Genomic DNA, 16,606 nt, shown 5'->3' with positions numbered 1-16,606 from the left:
ATATTCTCGTTCACAAAAGCAACTAAAAGGCCATTTTCAGTGCCGTGATTTATTTCAGGATCATGTAGTTCAGAATTTCATATACGGAGCAGAGCTGAGTTATCCGTTGCGAAGGTAAGAAACGATTATAGAGCTCAAAAGGACTTTCTGAGACGAAATTAAGGAACCGTATTCGTTTACAAAATATTGATATGATTCAGTTGATGCATTTTCTAATGGGGCACAGTTTTAATAAGCAATAATTAGTGTATTGTGATTTATGAGCAAACATTTCTGTGCACTATAGATACTATTTGTACTCAGTTTTATTTACAGATTGTAGATTCAGTGTAGAATAGATGGCACCACGCACATCGAAAATAATTTGAAAAGTTGGCTACTCTAGATCAGAATAAATGGGTGACTCTGTAATTAAAATTTAATGTACGAGGGTCATTCAATAATTAAAGAGACAAATTGGTCTGGGGAAAAACTGTTAGTAGGGCAAGTTTGGCACTTTTATGGCTTTAAGTTGGCATCACTGGGGTGAGCCCTGATCAGCTGATGTATCAACATTGTTTTGTTTACAACCTTAAAAATACGTTTCAGGATGTCGAGTCCGCTTGAAACGCCCACATTAGTTGAACAACTTTCTGTTATTCGTTTCTTACTTGCTGAAGGCTGTAAACCGGTGAATATATACTGTAGAATGTCTAAAGTTTATGGCGAAGGTTGTATGAATCATGTAAATTTTTGCAAGTGGGTAGAGCAGTTCAAAAATGGTCGCTACTCAGTGACTGACGAACAACGTTCTGGCCGACCAGTTGCAGTTTCAACCCCATCACTTGGATGTCTAACTGATGACACTGTTCGTGCCGACCGCCGTATGACAGTGGAAACGATAGTTGATAAAGTTCAAGTTATGACTGGTACAGTTCATAAAATTATCTGTAACAAGCTGACGTACCGCAAGACACGTGAAAGATGGGTCCCAAAGGAGTTCACGCGGCTACACAAGGAAACAAGTTTGAGAGTGTGCACAGAGCTAAAGGAACGTTATGAAAAAGCAGGTGAGCACTTCCTCAACAAAATTTTAACTTGTGATGAAACTTGGGTTCACTATTATGAGCCAGAATCAAAAAGACAAAGCATGGAGTGGAAGCTCACCAACCCACCTATCAAGAAAAAATTCAGATCCCAAGCATCAGCAGGAAAAGTCATGTTGACGGTGTTTTGGGATGCTGAAGGTCCAGTTTTTTTATGGTTATCTCGAAGAGGAGCGTACAACGAACAGCCAATACTACCTGGAATTGCTTTTAAACAAGGTGAGGCTAGCCATGAGAAAGAGACGACGTGGATCTCAGAGGAGAGGTATGATTCTCCAACAAGACAACGCACGTCCTCATATTGCTCAACTAATCCGTGAAACCATCGACAAAACGGGCTGGGAAGTACTGCCTCATGCCCCTTGCAGTGCTGATTTAGCACATAGTGATTTCCATTTGTTTGGTGCACTGAAGGAGGTATTATGTGGGAAGAAGTTCCAGAACAACGAAAACTTGAAAAAGTTTCTGGGACATTGGTTCAAACACCAAGATAAAGAGTTCTTTGCAGCCGGGATGAAAAAAAGTTTGTAGCCCTTTGGAACAAGTGCATAAATGTTCAAGGGGATTATATTGAAAAGTGGAAAAAGTATTATTTTGTAAAAATAAATGCTTTTTTCCACACTCTGTCTCCAATTATTGAATGACCATCGTGTTTTTTTTAACATTGCTAGCGAGAGGTTTTGTCACGCAAAGTTTCCAATTACCAAGTTTAAGCGTATTAGTTTCAAGTGGAAACGCGAAGAAACTACCAACGCTAAACGAAGACAAGGCAGTCCGTATATACTGACAGAGAAGCTCCGCCGAGCACTGCGGAAGGGACAGTGCGACCGCTCGACAGCGTGGTCACCAGAGATGGAGTACACGCTCGGGTCACGAAATAACGCGAAAGGAAATCGTTCGTGCCCTTTTCTAAGGAACCGTCCGGGCCTTTGCCTGGAGCGTTTTAGGGAAATCACGGAAAACCTAAATCTGGGTGGCGGGACAGGGAGCGTGACTTTGAAAAACAACATGAAATCAGCGGAAGTTGCGAAGTGCTACCAGCAGTCCATCTAGCACAATGACTGCTTAGCGAGTTAAAACACTGTGGTCAGTGTTAAGAGACAATTGTAGTGGTGTAAACAGGCACGACACTACACAGTGGACACAGCTGATTTGCAGTGATGAATCACGCTGTACCCCCTGGGAATTCGACGGATGCGTTTGAATTAGGCAGAAGCCTGGGGAACGTTACATGTCATCGTGCGTGCTACCGACAGTGAAGGACGGACGAGGTGGTGTTACTGCATGGGGGTGTTTTTCGTGGTTAGGGCGTGGTTCCCTTCTTGTGTTTAAGAAAGCACTAAATGCAGAAGAATGTGAACACATTTTACAGCATTATATAAAGGGTGCGGCAGCGTTCATAGTAGGATATTAAAAACACACAATCAGGCATTAACTGTAATTTATTTATCACCTCTTATGTCAATTAATAGTTAAAGGTATGTCATTTACTAATGTGTAGGTCATTGTCCATTGCGTGGATTACTTTTTGAATATGATTCCTGTCAAATGATGCCTTTCTGCACAACACATTCATCTAGGCGGCGTTGGAAGCTTTCCATAACTCGGCGTAACGTATTCCCTGGGACATTGCCGACGGCAGTTCTGACGCGATCCTTCAACTCAGGAATGGTGGCACAACGTGTTCGGAACACTCCTTGCTTCAGGTAGCCCCAAAGGAAAGAGTCTGCACATGAAAGGTCAGATGAGCGAGGCGGCCAGGAAATGTCACCAATACGGGAAATTATTCTACTGGGAAATGTCTGTCGCAAGAAATCCATGCAAATTCTGGCTGTATGCGAGGTCGCTCCGTCTTGTTGAAACCATAATTGTTCCACATCCACGTCGGCCATACCTAATTTGGGAAGTACGAATTCTTGCAGCATCTTTAGGTAGCGTTCACTGGTGACAGTTACAGCCACACCGCTGTCATCCTCAAAGAAGTAAGGGCCAATAATCCCAAAGGAAGTAACTCCACACCGCACTGTGACACGAGAACTGTGCAAGGACTTGATGTGCACTTCATGCGGGTTTACATCACTCCAGTAACCAATATTCCGTTTATTCACTGAACCACATAACTCGAGATGAGCTTCATCTGACATCAGGATGGTGTGCAACATTTGTGGATTTTGGCGAAGGAGATCACGCGTGGTTAAGCAGAACGTTTCGCGTGAAACCCAATCACGAGGCCTAATTTCCTGAACAATCTGCATCTTATATGGGTGAAAATGGAGATCTTCGTCCAATATTCTCCTGAATGGACGATCGGACATATGCACAGTTTGCGCATGTCGACGAGCAGATCTTTTTGGGATACGCAGTAGTGCAGCACGAACATTTTCCATGGCTTCTGGTGTCAGCACAGTTCTTTCACTTCTTCCCGGTTTGCCATTGCAAACATAACCTGTTGTTCGAAATGCACGTACCCATCTCACAATGGTCCGTCCATCTGAAACTTTCCCATGACGTCCCAAGTTGAAATGTTGCCGAAACAGACGCTGGGTAGCAATAACAGAGTCGTTGTTCTTGAAATAACTTTCAACAGCAAAGGCACGATGCTGTGCGCTCCAACTCTTCATATAACTGTCACACTCGAAATGGCACCTCATTAGTACACGAATGCGGCAAGAGCTGGCGCGCATTCCTGCAGTACGTCATTGTACTACGCAAGTCAAATTACGCTCTGAACGCTGCCGCGCCCTGTACTGCACACAGTAGAGGAACAGTTCAGAAGACGATGATTGCATCAGGATGACAATGCACCCTGCCATAAAGTAGCATCTTTGAGGCAATGGTTTGTGGACAATAACATTCCTGAAACGAACTGGCCTGAACCCAATGGAACACCTCTGAAATAAGTTAGAGCGCAAACTTCTGTCCATATCCCAGAGTCCAACATCATTACTTCTCTGGTTTCGACTCTTGAAGAAGGATCAGATTTCATTCCCTCACAGCCGTTCAGACACTTTATTGAAAGTGTTCCCAGCAGAGTTCAAACTGTCGTAAAGGGGTGGGTGGACGCAGCCCGTATTAAAATCCACCAGCCAGTATCCGGATACCTTTGATTAGATAGCGCTAACATTAGTCAGGCCTACCCCTTCAAAACTAAGACGTTATGCAGTGCTCTTCATACATCTTGAGAACATCTGAAATACTTCTTCGTCTAACAGAAATATGTCGGTGCGTCTACATCTAAATCTACATGATTACTCTGCAATTCACATTTAAGTGCTTGGCAGAGGGTTCATCGAACCACAATCATAATATCTCTCTACCATTCCACTCCCGAACAGCGCGCGGGAAAGACGAAAATCTAAACCTTTCTGTTCGAGCTCTGATTTCTCTTATTTTATTTTGATGATCATTCCTACCTATGTAGCTTGGGCTCAACAAAATATTTTCGCATTCGGAAGAGAAAGTGGGTGACTGAAATTTCGTAAGTAGATCTTGCCGCGACGAAAAACGTCTCTGCTTTAATGACTTCCATCCCAATTCGCGTATGATATCTGCCACACTCTCTCCCCTACTACGTGATAATACAAAACGAGCTGCCCTTTTTTGCACCCTTTCGATGTCCTTCGTCAATCCCACCTGGTAAGGATCCCACACCGCGCAGCAATATTCTAACAGAGGACGAACGAGTGTAGTGTAAGCTGTCTCTTTAGTGGACTTGTCGCATTTTCTAAGTGTCCTGCCAATGAAACGCAACCTTTAGCTCGCCTTCCCCACAATATTATCTATGTGGTCTTTCCAACTGAAGTTGATCGTAATTTTTACACCCAGGTACTTAGTTGAATTGACAACCTTGAGAATTGTACTATTTATCGAGTAATCGAATTCCAACGGATTTCTTTTGGAACTCATGTGGATCACCTCACACTTTTCGTTATTTAGTGTTTCGTTGTACTTATGTAACCTATGAAGAAAACCTGTTACATACATGAAGGAGATACAGGGCATAGGCAAAATAATGTGAACATCTGTACTCAACTTGGGAATGCTTTATTAATAAGGGGTTGGATCCTCATTTGCCCGTAATACAGCTACGATTCTTTTTGGAATACTGACATATAATGATTGTGTAGTCTCCAGTGGAATGTTATGCCACTCTTCGATCAGGACCTCTTCAAACTCCTGTAGTGACTAGGGAGGCGGAAATCTGCTCCAGAGTCCGCGCTCCAATACCGCCCACATGGGTTCGATAATATTCAAGTCCAGGGACTGTGCTGGCCAGGGAAGACGCTGCAGTTTGTGACACCTCCGTTGTGTCCCGACGCGATCTGATCGAATAGCAGCCCAATATTTATTATAAATATGGCCGTGTACCTAATGGGGCTGGTAATCGGAATTGACTGCTACGGAAGTTGTTACTTTCCAGTTCGTCCTGTTCAATGCTGTGATAATGAAATGTCTGGTAACAAGAAAAACACCAACGCAGTTTCACTAATTACGAACCTATATTCGTCTCAAAAACACAAAAAAGGAGACAGCCACTGCCTTCGTCATACATATCTAATTACGGCTAATCTCAGCACAGGCTTCTTCATGTTCCATTATTGTCACACGCTAATCCATCACTGTATCCAACACTGCAATCCAACACTTGCTACAGCAAAGACAAGAAAACAAACTAGTTGAATGCCAGCTACCCCTTTGGTATGCCGTCCTTTCAGCGGGGTTCCTGCCGTCCATACTACTATCACTCTAACTTATAACTCACTTGGCCAACACGCATTAAAGTTAAGGAAGAAATTCACAACTTATTCATTTGAGTTTTTAACACAAGCAAAATTGAATATCAAAACTAAATATAGCATTTACTCCTTGACTTATGCAATTATTTTACAATCCCTCATACCTCTACAGATTCCATAATATTAAATGCTCCATTATACCACTAAGTATGTCTTACATAACTATTTGCAACACTATAACTAATGTGGTCACCCAATGAAAAATTTTAAACTACTGATCATTTCATTTTGCCAAACATTACTGCCATATGTGAATTGTTATCAAGAAAGCTTAGATGAGAGGTACAATATTTCCTGTTATATTCACATTAATTCAAATCCACCATACGGATATTTGTTATTCATTACACAGTGCCAGAATTCTGCTTCTAATGTTTGACCTATGTATAAACACAATTGACTCTGATAGCTAATTGGATACATGAATTACTAATTATTCATTAGTTACACTTTGTTCTATCAGCATACTTCAGATAAACATGTATACCTACAAATAACTTGCAAACAGATGTTGCTCATGTGCCAAATGACATACTTCAATACTTCAAACATCTCATACTCCATACATTTCATTACACATAACTCCCTCAACTTAACAGCAACTTCAACTGCAAATAAATGTATATCTTCAACCTACATCAATCCTCCATATTCATTGCAATAACTACATAAAAATACTACTCCAGGCTCCTTAGCCTCTCCGTTCATCATATTTCACATCATTTATTCGAACAACTATCTCCTCATGTATTTGTTTCTTTATATGTTCATCTTAATTACAAGCTGATACATTACTTCAATTTTCGTACAATTCCTTGACCTTTTTGACGCCTCATAAAACAACTCTGTAAGATTACACAAACTCTTGTTTGACCAATTAGCTTCCCACGACATTTTGTAAACATTAGCTTTCTTATCTGGTTCTCATTTTATTACTTCTGGCACTGATAATTTTGCAATATACTGACAGTAAACTGAGCTTTCAACTTATTGATTCTTTGACACCTCACACACTACATCAACAGTAACTACTTACCCTTATTGTAAGTCAACTATAAGTTTACTACATGATTCCTGACTGAATTACTTGGATGACCACTACCAATCCTAACTACTACACCAACTTTCTTAACCTACAGATAGAGAAAGATGGTAGAGGAGTGAAACTTGAAATAAGAAATAAAGTCTCACCCAGCTGGGAGTGTACCAGTCGCCACTTGGTATACCAGCAAAAGAGTTGCTGGCTCCCTACACCTAACTTTCTTCAATTCGTACCTCGTGATCCCTTTGTCTATCAGTTCTTCTCTCCTGTCATTATCATCATCATCTCTCCGATGATTGTGGTGAAACTGTTGACCATTGCCATGGTTCCTACGTCCATTACCTCCACCTCTACCTCTGTAATTTGGTGGGCCATTAATCTGACTTTGATGGTAATTATTTCCTCCTTGGTTCTAATCATGCATCTGATTGTTTTCCTGCGCACGAATAGTTTCTAATTGCTCCAATATTTCCATTAAAGTATCTTTATCTTTAATCAGGCTTCCTGATAAGTTTTCTTGCATCCTACGGCTCAATCTTCTTTTTATTGCTGATATCATTATGTCATCACTCAGGGGTTGTTCCAAGGTTTCGTTCAGTTCCCACAAATGTTCGGCAAACTCTCTCAACGTTCCTCTCCATGTATTAAGTGACTTGCGGCGTAGTAAGTCCTCAAGTGCTGCACACTGATGACTTTTGGACCAGTATTTCTTCAAGAATTCCCCTTCAAACTGATCATAACTAGTAGTCCCTTCCTTCTTCCTGACTCCCCAAGTGAAGGCCTCACCTTCCATCCTATCTATTGCAAATTGAATCTTGTCTGCGTCTTTGAAATGTGCTGGAAAAACTCCTTTTAACCATTTCATAAATATCATTGGGTGCAACCCTCCTTTCGGTTTAAACTTCTGCCCTGTATTATTTTGGACGTACCGATTATCACTGCTCATCAAGTAACGACTCTACCTTCCCCAACGGTTAAAGTGGCATTGATAAATCGTTTATCAATTTCTTTTGTCTTGATCTCCAATTGTTGCACTCCCTGTTGTAATTGCCTGACCTCCATTACTACCCTCTTGTTATCCTCTTCTCGTTGCACGGCTATAACATTTCTCAGATTGACACCCAGTTGGTTTTGCCTATCTCCTATCCCCTTAACCGCATCATTGCATTGTTTCTGCATCTGCGTCACCTGGGCGATTCGATGATTGCAATTTGTTTCCACTTCGGTGATTCTTTCTCCCAATTCGGCTTTAGTTTCTTCAATATCGTCTTCTATCTTTTTGTTAACTTTCCTTCCATCTTCTCCACGTCTCCATGGACTTGGTCTATGCCCTTCTGTAGCTTACTCTCTCTCTCGTTGATGTCCATCTTCAGTCATTCTTGTAACTCCTGCATTTCCTTCTTCAGATTATATTCTATCTTCATTTGCGATGTTTTGATCTCTTGTGCTAGAGTTTCCTTAAATGATTTTTCTAAGCTTTCTTTGGTTTCTTGTAAATCTTCCTTTAATGATTCTTTAGTTTCTTGTAAACCTTTCTTTATTGTTGCCTTGGTTTCCTTTAGCAAGTCTGCTAACATCGACCGTATATCTGCACCCTCTGAAACTGGCTTATCTCTCGTCGTTTGTCCTGATGTCTTGGGATAACTAGTTGAATGTGCTAATGGGCTTTCTAACAACAATCCATAATCACTGATTCCTGAATCATCTCTGTCTTCCTGTCCTATCCCTTTCCTTTCAACTACTGCCTCACCAACCTGCTTATCTTCAGTAGACATGTTTGGTTTATTTTTAATGCACAGGCAAGTAATATAAAATAACCTCTAGTAACCCAAAACACTCCTAATTACCGCTAAACTAATCAAACAGTAACTGTAGTATCTTCAGTTAATCCCAAAACTGATACAATACGTATGAGTACTGAACAAAACGACTCTCAAAACCTAATAATTTCAAATATCAATTTTCACATACACAGCTTCTGTAAAATGTTTTAAATAAGACAAATCACACCATTCGTTAAATCTATAAATGTAAAATCTCCAAAAACAATGAGCATATCTGTATAATCATCATTTAGACAGCGCAGTATGCATAAATAAGTATGCTATATTTCAGAGTATGTTTCGCAAACTTTTCGGAAATTACTGTAATTGGGCACTTGTCCTAGGGTAAAACACAGTTTAAAACTGTTTATTTATTGTGAAGACAGTATACTGCAATTTAATATTATGCTAACCAGTTGTCTTCACTCACCAACTGATGTTACACGAGTCGCGATGTTTTGACGTTTGAAGTGGGCGTGGCGCTGTACTGCCGCCAGAGCCACGTGACGTCGCGCTGAAGGTCTGTGGCGAGTCGCCGTAGTTCTCAGTCGGCCGCTCCATGGCGCTGCAGGCGGGTGTAGTTTGTAGTTCGGCCGCTAGATGCCTGGTTGGCTCTCGGTGTCTCGAAGTCACGCTGATCGCTGGCCAGTGTAGTGCGTCTGCGTCTGACCTACTCCTTGCACAGGTAGTTGTGATGACATGTGAAATCACCTCGCAGATCGAAGATCTGGACAGGTTAAGGAGGGAGAAGGGCAAAGAGAGGTGGGATGTGGCAACAGGTAGCAGAAGGATCGGGCCTAGAACTAAGTCTGACAGTTTTGTGGTGAATGTCAAAAATAAGTTTGACCCGTTGCTTCAGTTAGAAACTGATGAGCCTCAAGCAGAGGTAGGTGTAGACAGGACACAACAAACTTTCAATAGGAAATTGAAAAAGAATGTAGGAAAGTCATCGAAAAGAAGAAAGTTTTGTTGTTAGGCAGTTCTCATGCCAGGGTGTAGGCCAACTTCTGCAGGAGGAATTAGGACCAGAATACCCGGTCACAAATTTTTTCAGACCAAGTGCTAGTCTGGATCAGGTGACAGAGGATTTAGGTTCACTCTGTAAAGGATTTACCAGGGAAGACACCGTGGTTATTGTGGGAGGGCCAGGGAACAGCATCGACGGAGATCCTGGGTACAGTATAGAGTGTGACCTGGTAAAGATTGCGTCGGCATCAAGACACACCAATGTTGAATTTGTATCTGTCCTGAGACGCCATGACCGGCCTCATTTGAACTCTTCTGTTGGGAGAGTTAATTTGGAGTTGGAACGGCTGCTTGTGTCAGGTGCGGGGGCTCATATTGGTGTGGTTCCTGTTGATTATCTCAGTAGGTGGGACTATACCAGGAACGGCCTACATCTCAACAGGAAAGGGAAGGGGAAACTGGCTGGGGTAATAGCAGGAAATTTAAGGGGGGAGGCACTGCCATGAATGGTAAAATACCAGTGGTTACAGGTGTTGGAGCAGCACCTTTTTTAGGATAGGTAAGACAGAAAGATGTCAAGTTCTACGAGAGGTCAGGATTGAAACAAATCTTCAGTTTAGGAAAGAAATTAAACAGCACAATTCTAGCACATTGGATCACCAATCACAGCTATCAATTATAAATTTTCACCAATCACCAGAAATTTTATCTCCACCAAGTTGTATATCAGTCCTAGGTAATTGCATTGATGAACTAAATTCACCCAACCCAATTGACATAATCTGCCTCTCTGAACACCATGTGACCACTGGTATAGGAACTAGGCCTAAGCACAATGAGAAACTCAGACAGGAGAGTACTGCAAATGTTAGAATAAGGAAAGGTTCTCATAAAAGTATAATTAAAAATAATGTAAGTATATTTCATCAAAATATTGGGAGTTTAAAGAATAAAGTAGATGAGCTTCTGGTTTGTTTAGAAGATTTAGAAGCTGAGAATGAAATAGATATACTATGCCTGTCTGAGCATCACATTGTTACTGATATGGATAAGGTAAATGTAAGTGGTTATAAGCTCTCTGCACATGTAATGAGAGAAAATATGGAGAAAGGAGGAGTTGCCATATATGTCAAAAGTTATCATTGTGCAAAAAGTATAGAAACAAAAAAGTTTTGTGTAGAGAAACATATAGAAGCATGTGCCTGTGAGCTTAAATTAAATAAAGGCACATTTATAATTGTAACTGTATATAGGTCCCCATCAGGAAATTTTCATCTATTTCTGAAAAATTTGGACTCCTTGTTGTGCTATCTGTCAGACAGGGGGAAGCAAATTATTATTTGTGGGGACTTCAATGTAGATTCTCTGAAAGAGGGTAATAGGAAAAATGACCTTGAAGTATTACTCGGTTCTTTCAATTTGACACCCGTTATTGATTTTCCTACTCGGGTGGTAAAGGATAGCAGCTCACTGATAGATAACTTCTTTATAGACCAAGATAAGTTTAACCAGATAAATGCTCAGCCTGTTGAGAATGGTCTTTCTGATCATGGTGCACAGCTAGTTACAATATATGACATAGCTCCATTCAGCAATACTAAACAGTCCTCCAAAGTAGTACGTTCAGTCAACAATTTAACAATTGCAAATTTCAGGGAAAGCCTACAGCAGTTAGACTGGGATGAGGTGTACCGTGAACCTGATGCTAATTTAAAATATAATTTATTTCATGACATTTTTGTAAATGCATTTGAAAACTGCTTTCCCAAGAAAATAGTTAAATATACTCGTAAGAAACCTTGTAACAAACCGTCCAATCTCCCTTCTAACAGCTTTATCCAAAACTTTTGAGAAAGTAATGTATTCAAGAGTAGCTTCACATATCTGTAAAAATGAAGTACTAACAAAATGTCAGTTTGGTTTCCAGAAAGGCTTTTCAACAGAAAATGCCATATATGCTTTCACCAGTCAAATTTTGAATGATCTGAATAACCAAACACCACCCATTGGGATTTTTTGTGATCTCTCAATGGCTTTTGATTGTGTAAATCATGAAATTCTGCTAGACAAGCTCAAGTATTGTGGCATGAGTGGGGCAGTGCACAAATGGTTTAATTCGTACCTAACTGGAAGAGTGCAGAAAGTTGAAATAAGTAGTTCTCGTAACATGCAAAGATCAGCACATTCCTCAAACTGGGGAACTATCAAGAATGGGGTTCCACAAGGGTCAGTCTTGGGTCCTTTGTTCTTCTTATTATATATTAATGACTTGCCATTCTATATTCATGAAGAGGCAAAGTTAGTTCTCTTCGCTGATGATACAAGTATAGTAATCACACCTGAGAAACAAGAATTAACTGATGAAATTGTCAATACTGTCTTTCAGAAAATTACTAAGTGCTTCCTTGTAAACGGACTCTCACTGAATTTTGATAAGACACAGTACATACAGTTCTGTACAGTGAATGGTATGACGCCATTAATAAATATAGACCTTAATCAGAAGCATATAGCTAAGGTAGAATATTCCAAATTTTTAGGTATGTTCATTGATGAGAGATTAAATTGGAAGAAACACATTGATGATCTGCTGAAACGTTTGAGTTCAGCTACTTATGCAATAAGGGTCATTGCAAATTTTGGTGATAAACATCTTAGTAAATTAGCTTACTACGCCTATTTTCACTCATTGCTTTCGTATGGCATCATATTTTGGGGTAATTCATCACTGAGGAATTAAGTATTTATTGCACAAAAGCGTGTAATCAGAATAATAGCTGGAGTCCACCCAAGATCATCCTGCAGACATTTATTTAAGGATCTAGGGATATTCACAGTAGCTTCTCAGTATATATACTCTCTTATGAAATTTGTTATTAACAACCAAACCCAATTCAAAAGTAATAGCAGTGTGCATAACTACAATACTAGGAGAAAGGATGATCTTCGCTATTCAAGATTAAATCTAACTTTGGCACAGAAAGGGGTGAATTATACTGGCACTGAAGTCTTTGGTCACTTACCAAATAGTATCAAAAGTCTGACAGATAACCAACAAGTATTTAAGAAGAAATTAAAAGAATTTCTGAATGACAACTCCTTCTACTCCATAGAGGAATTTTTAGATATAAATTAAGAAAAAAAAACCAAAAATATTAAAAAAAATAAAAAAATAAAGAAAAACAAAAAAACACAAAAAATAAAGTTGTTATATTAACTTAAGTATGTTGTTAAATTAACCTAATTATGTCATGTATTGGAAAATTCGACTCGTTCCACATCATTACGAAATATCGTATTCATGATCCATGGAACTAGTATTAATCTAATCTAATCTAATCTAGATCTTTGGCAGAGCTGCTGCACAGGTCTGCGTGGCGTCATTCAACAATTGCGTCGCCACATAAATTGTCGCCTGCATAACAGTTTATGGGTCCACATGAATTTGCTCGATTTTCGTCATTCAAAGAGCAATTTTGGTCATAACATTACTATAAAACACTTCTTTAAAAGCTTTCGTGACGAATTCTTGGCTCCTTTTGTTGTGGTAATGTTCACACGTGTCTTTCTTTGGTGTTCACTTTTCACAGTTTTTCGCGCGGATTTACGCGTTTGTACATTATAACACAGTTTATCGACACTACTACTCTCATCTAATATGGCGGAAAAACAGTTTATTCAAATCGTAAGATGCTGTTACTTCGTATTGTTCAAATAGCACTGGTTCTTGTCGCGGTTTTAAAGTTTATACTCTGTCTTCATCCGAAATTGGAAAATATTTTCTCGCATTAAGCAAGATAAAATTACCTATCGTTCTTACTATTCGTCCGAAGATTGCACTTGTCCTGTCACGGTCGCCAAGGTGTAACACCTCCGTTGTGTCCCGACCCGATCTGATCGAATAGCAGCCCAATATTTATTATAAATATGACCGTGTACCTAATGGGGCTGGTAATCGGAATTGACTGCTACGGAAGTTGTTACTTTCCAGTTCGTCCTGTTCAATGCTGTGATAATGAAATGTCTGGTAACAAGAAAAACACCAACGCAGTTTCACTAATTACGAACCTATATTCGTCTCAAAAACACAAAAAAGGAGACAGCCACTGCCTTCGTCATACATATCTAATTATGGCTAATCTCAGCACAGGCTTCTTCATGTTCCATTATCGTCACACGCTAATCCATCACTCTATCCAACACTGCAATCCAACACTGCAATCCAACACTGCAATCCAAGGAGATGCCGTCGCGGTAGACGCGAAACCAAATATCGGCCCTAGAAATGTCACTGATCACTTTCGTAATAATACTTCTTCACTTTCCCGGTGTTATTCTAGTACAAAGGGGTCTAACCACGGCGATGGCGACTCCCTTCTCCGTTAAAAGCCATGTACTTCAACAAACACCTCCACACACCTCTACCCGCAACATGTCACTCGTTCAACTCCACACTCGCTCTCGCAACACGACACTATCGATTGTTCGCCCTATCGACCAGTGCCGAGTGCAAATTTACAGTAAGGGCCTACGGACCCCCTACAATTTCAGTTGCATGCTCCTCATACCACGATCTGTCCTGGCTGTGTGAGTGGGCGCATGATCGTTCTGAAAAATGGCGTTGTGGTGTCACCGCCAGACACTACACTTGCTAGGTGGTAGTTTTAAATCGGCCGCGGTCCATTAGTACATGTCGGACCCGCGTGTCGCCACTGTGCGATCGCAGACCGAGCGCCATCACAAGGCAGGTCTCGAGATACGGACTAGCACTCGGCCCAGTTGTACGGACGACGTAGCTAGCGATGCACACTGACGAAGCCTCGCTCATTTGCAGAGCAGATAGTTAGAATAGCCTTCAGCTAAGTCAATGGCTACGACCTAGCAAGGCACCTTTAGCCTTCCATAGCTTGTATCTAAAGAGTCTCACTTGTATCGCCACAAGCTCCAGATGTACCAAAAGGATGGATTAAAGTTAAGTATTCCAGAAGCTACGTACTTTTCTTTATAGCATTCATTACGTATCCTGTTTCAGACCTCACGCCATCCAGCTTTAGCTTTGCGCGTGCCTTTCGGCTTCCTCTCATTGTGTCTAGGCTGTCTTGTCTAGCCACAACATTTTTTGGCGACGAGTCAACGAAAAGGGTCTTGTTCTTTCTAATTGCTTACATTTATTTGTGTCATGGCTTCGCCAGATGTACTGTCCGAATTTTATCGCTTGCAGAATCAGCAGACGCAGGCGTTATTGGATGCCCTTGGACAGCTCGTCCAGGGTCAACGTGTACTGCAAAACGATGCGGCCGCCGCCGCTTCACCGCTACCGCAGCCACAACAGGCTGTTGCACCCACGTTCCGGCAATATGAACCAGCTAAGGAAACATGGACGGAGTGGTCACGCCAGTTTGGATTTCATCTCGCCGCCTACAGAATTCAAGGTAACGAGCGGCAGCCTCATTTATTGTCGTGTGTAGGGGTGCAAACGTACCGTGTGATAGTGAAATTGTTTCCTCGACACGACGTAGCAACTCTGTCCTATGAAGAAATTTTGTCGGCGTTAGATGCCTATTTCAAAGACACAGTCAATGTAGTTGAAAGAGGTATACTTTCTTTCGTACGAAACGTACGGCCGGTCAAACTAATAGGGAGTGGGTTGCAACATTGCAAGGGCTTACAAGGGATTGTGCTTTTGAGTGTGAATGTGGACTCCCTTATTCAGATACTATGGTACGTGATGCAATAGCACAGAACGTTTCTGATGTTCGCATACGGGAACAGATTTTGAAACTCGTCAATCCCTCCCTTCAACAAGTGATAGACATATTGGATAGACAAGACACACTTGACTTTGCACAGGAATCATTTGAAACTTCGCCGGCCGTGTGTAACATTAAATGGCCCGGTAAACTGCCCTCGCACACGTTCGCGCAACTGCCGCCACGCTCTAAACCAGGTGTGCCGCGCCAGCACACAAATGCAGTGAAATCATGCCCGCGGTGTGCTACTAGACATTCGCGTGAAAATTGCCCGTCACGCCAAGCTATTTGTCTGTTCTGTAATAAGAAAGGACATGTTCAAAGTGTTTGCCAGAAAAAGCTCAGATCAGACAATCACAACCATTCCAGGCCCTTTGCTTCGCGCCAGAATCGAACCAAGGACACTCAGGCTTGTGGACCTTCACCCATGGACATTCATGTAGTTAATTCCACTTCGTTCCAGTGCCTTTGTCTCTAACAGTGACTGTGTTCGTCCCACAAATACTGTGCGTCGACATCGCCGGAAATCGCGTCAAGTCGCAAGTGCTTCTGTACCAGTGTCAGTTCAAATTGCACAAGACAGTCGCTCTTGTCGTCAGCAGGACAACAAACTTTTTGTAGATTTGGACTTTAATGGCAAGGTCATACCATTCCAGCTCGATACCGGAGCTGCAGTTTCATTGATCAATCACGACACGTGCAAACAACTGGGCAAACCTCTGTTGCGTGCTGCGAATGTTAAGTTACATAGTTATTCAGGTCAGAATATCCCTGTGTTAGGACAGTGCACTCTTCTTACAACATATAAGGGACAAGCAAAACTTGTGTCATTTTACGTTCTTCGTTCTTCTACTGCAGTGAACTTGTTTGGTTCAGATTTATTTCAGTTGTTTAACGTGTCTATAGTAAATCAGGTCCTATCAGTGAATCAGACTGTGCCTTCAGACAGTGTTTCTCATCTGTGTGAAGAATTTGCAGACATTATTGCACCGGGCCTTGGTTGCGCTAAGAACTATGAAGCACATTTGGAACTGAAAGTTAACGCGCAACCGAAATTTTTCAGAGCGCGCAATGTTCCCCACGCATTGCGTGATGAGGTCGCAAGAACATTAAACGATTTAGAATCACAAGGTGTGAGTGAATG

Source organism: Schistocerca americana, chromosome 2 (assembly GCF_021461395.2).
Source record: "Schistocerca americana isolate TAMUIC-IGC-003095 chromosome 2, iqSchAmer2.1, whole genome shotgun sequence".
NCBI classification, from domain to species: Eukaryota; Metazoa; Arthropoda; class Insecta; order Orthoptera; family Acrididae; genus Schistocerca; species Schistocerca americana.
Note: the sequence above shows the minus strand (reverse complement) of the source record.